We start from the raw sequence: 8,781 nt of genomic DNA, 5'->3' as shown, positions 1-8,781 counted from the left end.
TTGTACATAAAAATTAACATAAAATAGTACCATCCAGCTAAAAGCCAATAATTTATCCCAGTGTCTTTATTATTTTTTTCTTCCATTTGAGCAGGTAAATAAATTACTTCTCTTGGAACAATTTTTGCCAATAATTTTCTCCACCAAGGTTCTAAGATAATATTAATACATCATTAAAGAGTGTTTATTTTGTGTATTTGATAGTAGCTGGTGTATGATATATTGATATTATTTTTGGATCAATAAAATTAACATGAAATATATTTTACATTTTAATTTATAAATATTAAAATAGGCATATGAAAAAAACGCTCTTGTAAAACACAATAATTATTAATTATTAGTAAAACTATTGTAAATTATAGGTATTAGGTATAGACTATGAACACAGGTGTGATAATTAATTGATTGATAAATTAATGTGTACTTTAGCTGGAAAAAGTTTCAATGTCCGTTGGAAAAGGTAACTTTTTAGATGAAAAAACACAACACGATTGCGCTCCGTGAAATATACTGTTTAATATGCTGTACTTTTAACAATTTTTCAATACACTATTTAAAAATATTTATAGATGGCACAATACAAATCTGTATTTTCTCAATATGTATGAATAAAGACATGCAATTTTCAAAACTGATATCCTACAGGTTATAAGCTATAATAATAATAGTTATTATTATAATAACTGGATATTTTAGTAAAGTATATATAAAGGTATGCGTAGTTATTTTTATAAATTAATATTTTTAAATAGTGTTTTGTGTATTTGTGTGTAATAATATCATAATAATTATAATATGAAACAATTTTCAACAAATCGAACAATTTAATTTAATTTTTTAGTTATAAATTTAAAAAAATGGGAAGCAAAAATGTTAGAAATCGAATTGCGCTTTTCACAAGTAAAAAGGTAAAACTGGCGTAATTGTGCTGCAGAGAAGTTCTGTGATTACACAGGACATAGCAGGTAAATCATAATATACATTATACATATTATATATGTGTTACTTGTTACTGTGTAAGTTCTTACTTTTCATCCAGGTGCAGCAATTAGATATGTTAGATCCTACAGTTTACTACATAGTCCATTGGCACAATGTATACATTTTATTTTGATCTACTATATATATACCTGTTATTCGTTTTAAATTTAAAACTAAAAATACTCGAGTATTTACTAAAGTTTTAATTTTTAATTTAACTGAATATAAATCTAAATGCTAAGTGGATTTTAATAAACAAAATAACTTTTTATAATTCTTAAAAAATATGGGAGGTACGATTATTGAAATTTCTTAAGTATTTAGATTATTACTTCATGAAATAAAAATTTTTAGATTCTTAGCATTGTTTTTGAAAAAGTGTGCCTGTCCTCGTGTAATAGATCTGAAATTCAAAAATTTGCTTCAATCTTTAACAGAAGCAGTTGGTAGGTATTTTGGTGGATCAACAGTTGAGGATTCCCAATATTTTTTTTAATAACCAAGAAAATACGAAAAACCAACACAAAAAGGTAGGTGATATGCAACAACACAAAAAAAACATTTTGTTTTATTTTTAAATTAATAACTGCTGAGATTTAAAATATTAATAATTTAAGTTTCTAGAAATGATATTTTATTCGTAATATAACGTAAAATGTTCCTTATTTTAAATTTTAACGTAGTGTGAGAAGTAACATCTATTTTTTAAACTTTTATAGTAACTTACATAATATTTATTAATGATTTCATGCTATGTCCCGTGTAGGATTTTATAATGACCCATTTAGCTGATTTATTATAATACATTTTAATATACTTTTTATCTCAAAATTAATTTCCACTTCTTGAACAGTAATATATTTTTCGAAGTTAGAACCTTTACTGAAAATATATTTAAAAAAATTTTAATAATTAAATTCCAATTTCAATAATTTTTTTAGATATGAATTAAAATTTAAAGTGGAATTATAAAATATTATCATTTAATATCATTTAAATAGTACTAGCACTTATTAAGTGATACTGCCATACTGGGTTTTAACTTTTAATTACCCGAGTTTAAAAAAAAATTAAAAATAAGATAAATAATTTATAAATAAATGTAACTATGCAAGTACTATAATAAATAAAGATTTAGTATAAAATTTACTATTTAAGAGGTATTTACTTAAAACAATAAGTAGTGCTAAATGTCATTAATAAGTGTATTAAACTGCCTTGTATAGAAATATAAATTTGAGCAAGTGTTATTTCAAATTTCAAAAAATGTTCTTCATCATCTGTTTTTACAGTAAGGTTATTTTTATTAAAACATATTTTCCTGTTATTTTAGTTTGTTTCTTTATTATTTTGACTTACCGTCTACAAAATCATAAAATAATATACTTATTACCATCGCACTAAATAGTAAACATATTATTCTACTCAATTTTTGACACCGTGTTATTAAAGATCTTGGATGACTAAAAACAATAAGAGAACATTTTATTTTGTTAGTTTTATTAAATTTAAATTAGTTATTTATAAATAACTGATTAGTTAAATATAAAATAAAAATAATTATTTAAAAGAGTTAACATTTTAGTTATTGTTATATTATTAATTATTATTTATGTGATTACGTGTTTTACTAAAAATATTTGCGCAACGATTAAAAACGAAACGGAATATGTAATCTGCGCTACACTTTCAATTTCAATTGTTGGAATACATTATAATACATTTATTTATATAATTATAATATTATGATTGATTTTTTTTTATGTTTTTTTAATAACTGGAATTGTACTTATTTAATACTTTTATAGAACTTTTTTTGATAATTTTCTAGAAATGTAATTATTAAAATGAACTTGAACGAACAATGATTAAAAATACAATATGATAATCTGTAAAAAAAATTATTTAGTTATTTTAAAGTTGTGAATTATAATTTAAATAAGGTGAATTATGGCGTAAATTACAATTTTTTAAGATTACGAGATGACGCAGATTACATAATGCTTTCTTTTATTTAATTTTACGTAACGCAAACTACAACCTTAAAAAGTGACGTAATTACCAAAATTAATTTTTAGATGCGGTACATTTTATATGTATATATATATAATTTTTTTGTGAGTTGATTTGACGCAAATTATACATACGCCCTTATTAATTAATACTTGGCAAAAATTTGAAATTAGAACCAAATAATATAAAATTATGAATGCCATTGCATCAACGTAATTGGTCTATATTTATAATATTATATCTATAATCTATAATTGCATTAAAAATTCGATTGAGAAATAAACTATAAACTGCCAACCAGGTTATAAAAATGACCAGACGTACACTTAAAAAAAATATTTTAAGTCAATTTTTTAAAATCAATTGTATTAAATCACCAAGTATTAATCATTTTTATATTATTATAAATGTCTATACAAAGTTGTATGCCTATATAGTATATAGGTACATTTATGCTTATTATTTTTAGTTTGACTTTAATTAATGATATTAATTAAGAATCATCCGAGTATAATATTAAATAGTATATTATGATAATTTTAATATCTGTTAATTAATAGTTATTAAATTTGTTACCGTATAAATACACTTGCCCATAGATATTCTTCACGTATAGTTAATCTAACATCATCTATAGCTTTTATATGCCAATCATTAGTTGTTCCTATGAAAATAGAGTGCTCAATATTTTCAATAGAGTTTAAAATCGTAAACCATCTTTCCACATTAAAATTCCACTTTTTCCTTTTCCGTACATCAGTAACTTCGATACGTTTGCAATACCAGTTAGGATTGTTTCCATAATTATCATGCCATATATGAATAGACTTTAATTCCCCAAGACTTTTTGGTGTAAAAACAATAAACCAATCATCATTGAAACGTTGTAAAACGTCACAGTTTGAATTGTATAACCAATGGACCTAATGTGATTAAAAATATAGTATTGTTAACTTGGATTATTGTTAAAAAAAAAGTACGAATTTGATTTACTCTACTGCTACTAATATTTCCGTGCAATTGAAAGCATACGTTAGCCGTAGTTCCGGCATCAGCAAAGTCTCCCGTATAAACCGTTACTAAATAAACTTCATCTTCTCCTGGATAGTTGTCATGTAGAATTACAATTTCACCCTAAAATATGTTGTATTTTATGAATTTGTATTTAATAGTGAATTTATTGACTTAGATTTTACCCTTGATACATCTTTTTTGTCCTGATGTTTTGACCAGATGAATAATGTTGTATATATTAAAAATATTACTAAAACTGTGATTACACAAACCATATTGTTTATTATGGAATCAGCATGATTAATGCCTTCAATTGTGTCTGCTACATCAGGTAAAGTATAAAAAAAACTACTAAACAACGACGAATGGTTAGTTTGACAGTGGATATTATTTTCTGTAGTTTTTGAACCAACCTACACAGAACATAAATAATTACAGTTCGATTCGACCATAGTACCTATTTTTGTAAATTGTAATATATTACGATTATTCCGTCAGGTGCCCATTTTATTCCAGTCCAATACATGCACTGTGGACTAAACATGATCATTGAAAAGTTAGCGTAAATTACATTACTCCGTGTTGTTTGTTCAGTCTAAAATCAATAAAATTAATCTTGGTTATACAGTTTTTGAACTTATCAATCATTTAAAATGCTGTGTTACACATTATACATAATATATAATATTATATGGAACTATTTATTTTTAAGATTAAAATTTTACTGCCGTGATAGCTGATACACCAATGTAATGAATTTTATTTTGATATTGATCCAATGTTTTTAATGTGAATTCATTGTCTTCACCAGCTTTTAAGTTGACTGCATATTTTGAATTTTTCATTAATTTAATATCTGGTCTTTTATCTCTTAACCATGTAAACTATATAAAATATACATATATTTATAGATGTAGTACAAATATTTGATGAATTAGAGATCCAATACGTTTTTGTATATTCATGTTTTTCTTCATTTAAATAACTTACACGTAAATCATGTGTTGAATCACTTAATGTAACAAATAATTCCCTAATATTTTTCATATCTATTCTGTACACCAAAATATTTTTATCTGATTTAATACTGTTACTATTTTGCGTTAGAACCTGAACAGAATAATTTTGTTTCTGTCTCTCTGTAGTATCGTTTTTTTTGAAGTTTAAATTAATATAATTGTCAAAACTTTTGTATGTAATTATATTTTTTGATTTCGATTGATCAAAATGTAACAAATCTAATGACACAATTGGCATAACTATTTGAATCCCTTTTATTTCATTAAATGTTTCCATTAAATTTTTTCCAACGTGAAAAATCTAAACTTGTTTAATTAATATTTATAATTTTTCAAAATAATGAATTTTATTTCAATGATTATTTTACTGTTATTCCCACGTTTCCGCCTTTCAATAATAGTTCATCTGCTAATGATTCTCCAATATAATCATACAAAAATGACTTCGATTCCGATTGAGATGACCTGTTTTTGAGCCACCCAGGTAATAAAACCTGTCAAATAAAATATTTTATGGTTGGTATTTATGTTATACTCAATTATACATGCTAGTATACACATGATTTGAAATCATTATCCACACAAGTAATTTTTCTTTTGTAAGACTTTATGTTGAGTATGACTGATTTTCCAAATGATTTTATAAGATAGTCAATCTTTTGTGTAATTTTATTCCACTAACAGAGTATGAAAATATATACATCAATATAATGCATAAAGCATATATTTTTATTTTATGAAAACTAAATAATCTTAATATACATTAAAATAAAAATGTAAAATATACATTACGTTTTCAAAGGATGACCAAAGATAACGTTCAGAATTGTCTGTATTTGTATTATTGTATACTATATTATTGACGATAAAAATTATATTCTCCCGAAGTATTCTAGTATTAAAATAAACAATTTCAATAACAGTTAACCAGTCGGTATCTAATTTTATAAGATTTATTAAAAATGTACCTTTTTATTTCTTCTATTTTGTTTATTTCTATCATTATATAATACTCATTTGATGATTTTATATATTCTAGTAGTGCCATAGCAATTTTGAGTAATTGTTTTGCTATTTTTAAAAGTTCAGTTACTTCTTTTATATCTTTATGAATTGAATAATAATCCTTAATAACTTTTTGTAGAATTAATACAAATTGATCAATACAGAAAATGTTTTGAGAAATACAATTAAATAATGGAATCTGAAAATAATCAATTATATTTAAGATATATTATTTATAAAATATATAAAAAAATACATAATATACATAATGTTATATATTTATGTATCAGTTCATACTACTACGAATTAAAAATATTAATTTTTTTAATAATTTTATGTTTTACAATATTTATAAACGTAATTACATTTATGTTTATTATACAATTTGAAAATATGGAAAGTTTTAATTTGACTTTAGTTATATTTATATTCTTGTATCCATATTTATTAAAAGTAAAATGAGTGGTATAATTAATTAGTTATCTAATATGAACCAAATTTATAATGTAGAAAAATTTTAAATATATGTTGCTAAAGATTTTAATGTAATGTTTAAATTATATTTGAATATAAAGAATATAATCTAACCAAATCTAGTTTTACCTTTAAGAATTCTAAAAATAATTCATTTTCAAATTTTATTTCTTGAATTACTTATACTTAGCGAATATATAAAACATTTTAGAGCCAAGCAGCTTTGATTTAAAGTTTTTACGTTAAATATTTAATTAGAAGATAAATATGAATACTACATATTATTTAATTTTTATTTTTTACGAACTTTACCTTGTTTAATGTTTTGAACAATTTTTTAAATTCATTAATATGGTTATCACGAAGTACATCACTCAAAATTGATATTATTGATACTGCTTCTAAAGTAATAAAAAACATTTAATTATCAAACATATTGATTTAATCTTTTTAGTCAAAATAATTTTTTTTAATAAAGCTAGTTGGTTGTTTTCTGTTAATAGAAAAATTGTTTTTGATACGTGTATTTTAGGTATTAATTGCATATCGTTTAGACAAAACTTAAACAAAACTTAGTAGGTAATTATTATTTCTTTTAATTATTTATTACGATATTTATTGTATATAGTCTGGTGATATTGTAATCATTGTATCAATTATATTTATTTGAATAATTTTTATTAACATGATTATAAGTAAGCTCCTAATAACGTATAGCATATTAACAAACACCAAAAATGAATTTTTGATTTTTGTTAAATTTTAATCATTTACACATGAAAGTTAATATTATTTTATTATATGCAATTACATATATACAATTATTATACATTGGTATAATCATAAAAATTTTAAATACGATTTGTATATTTACATTATATAAGTTTTTACTTTTAATTTTATGTTGTTGACCTATAGAATTAAGAATTAACGATTTTAAGTTCAAAAGTTTTTTTCATTATTTAATGATTTTAAATAAAATATATAAGTCAGTTTAAAAAATGAATGTATCAACTGTAAATTAAATAGATTCTTCTGGCTTTATAAAAGAAAATATCAATAAAAAAAGAGGTGTGATTTTTGACAAAAATGATCGACCTAAAAAATAAATGTTAATTTGATTTAAGTAATTTTATTATAACAAACTTGATATGTCTTTATTCTTCAAGTGCATATTTAATTCGTTATACAATTTATTCAATAAATGTGTGTTACATTCTGATACCTAAATATAATAAACTCTCATTAAATAAAAGTATCTAAATTAATTAAACTCAAAATATGATTTACATTCACACTTAAATGCGTTTGTGAATATGCTCCATATGTATTTATTACTCTTATAATTAAGTCGTTAGAAGAGGTTAATTTGAAGTCAGTCATAGGTCTATTTCCTCGATCTAATAATACTCCTTTGATTAAGAATTAAATTAATAATTATTAATTTTGCTATAATAATGTTTTTAGATGATATTTATCATAGTTTACCTCTACTTGCTTCATAATTTTTATTTTTTTGATAATATTCAAAAGTATTTTTGTTGCTTAAATGTATGCATGCTATAGTAAATAATGTTTCCCCTGCCAAGCCGAATAAAGGTTGTATTGTACAATTTCCGATTTTTGGTTTTGAAACAGTTGTTACGGATAGATTATTCATTAATGTATATTTTGGATCTAACAATGCATTAGATAAAAATGTGTTTTATTTTTAAATATAAAAATAATTTTTATGTATGTATTAATTTTAAACTATTTCGATAAAAAATAAATTCGATTCAAAATACATAATCATAGACAAAATGCTTAATAATTTTAAATCCTGGATAAGTACAATATTAATAATAAGCTATTATTACTCATAACTAGGGCTCGGGACTTATAGCACTTAAAACCATTATAATAAGCGCTTAAAAACATCATTATATAAGCACTCAAATAAGCATTTAAAAAATTTAAATTTGAGCAAAAATATTTAATCAAAAAAAAAAAAAATTTTTTTTTACATGATAAAGTAGGTACTATTTTATACATAATTTGTAACTGTGCTAAAAATAATTAATTATTACAAAAAATATTGAAACAAAATAATAAGGAAAAGTTTCTAACTAAAAAATCAAAAATTCAAATAAATCTTTAAATTATAAAAAAAATTAAATTTCACTTTCGAGACATTTTGACTTACTGTTTATAGATTTTCTGAAAAAACTATAAAAAATAGAAAAACTGTTAAAAAAGCAAAAATAATTAGAAAAACTGGAAATAAACATAT

The sequence above is a fragment of the Rhopalosiphum padi genome, chromosome 1, assembly GCF_020882245.1.
Source record: "Rhopalosiphum padi isolate XX-2018 chromosome 1, ASM2088224v1, whole genome shotgun sequence".
NCBI classification, from domain to species: Eukaryota; Metazoa; Arthropoda; class Insecta; order Hemiptera; family Aphididae; genus Rhopalosiphum; species Rhopalosiphum padi.
The sequence above is the reverse complement of the archived record's forward strand: the minus strand, read 5'-3'. Positions refer to the sequence as shown.